The sequence below is a fragment of the Octopus bimaculoides genome, chromosome 11 (genome assembly GCF_001194135.2).
Source record: "Octopus bimaculoides isolate UCB-OBI-ISO-001 chromosome 11, ASM119413v2, whole genome shotgun sequence".
Classification (NCBI taxonomy): Eukaryota; Metazoa; Mollusca; class Cephalopoda; order Octopoda; family Octopodidae; genus Octopus; species Octopus bimaculoides.
Window position 1 is genome coordinate 22272833 of NC_068991.1, and position 656 is coordinate 22273488.

At 39.3% G+C, this 656-nt stretch overlaps 1 protein-coding gene across 2 annotated transcripts in view; it reads right to left on the reverse strand.

The window, feature by feature from the left end:
- Nucleotides 1-656, reverse strand: part of LOC106879402 (zinc finger protein 341) — a 20453-nt gene that overhangs the window by 8591 nt on the left and 11206 nt on the right. The window lies entirely within an intron of this gene.

The window sequence follows — 656 nt, forward strand, 5'->3', positions numbered from 1 at the left end:
TGTGTGTGTGTGTGTGTGTGTGTGTGTGTGTGTGTGTGTGTGTGTGTGTGTGTGTGTGTGTGTGTGTGTATCATGATTGTTTTATGTTTACTGTCCATGCTAGCAGATGAGGTGGTTTATTCAACTAGATGGGCTGGTTGGCACCTCATCTAACTCAGCATATCTTTCTGACTTGGTTTCTACAGCTGAGTGCTCTTCTGAACACCAACCACTTCACAGAGTGTAGTGAACTGTTTCTCATGGCATCAGCACTAGAAAAGTAGCTACTTCGTCATCATGACTAGAGGGATCTCACAACCCCATATATTTTCTTGCTTGTCCACCTCTTTGCAGAGTAAGAAGCATGAACGATATAGGCATGAAAGATTGTGATGAGAGAGGTATGAGATAGTGGAATTTTTCTTAAAAGTACTCAGTATTCTGAGATTTGTACAAATACTCAAGGTAAAATTATTAGTCTCAGACAAAATGTCTGGCAGTATTTAATTACAATCTTTTACATTCCAAGTGCAAATCCTGCTGGAGGCAACTTTATCTTTAATACTTCTGGTGTTTGGTAAATACACCCGTGAATTAATGGAGTTTATGCAATCAACTATACCTTTCCCCACAAACTTCTGGTTTAGTGTTTGTGTTAAAATGGACATGTAGGCAGA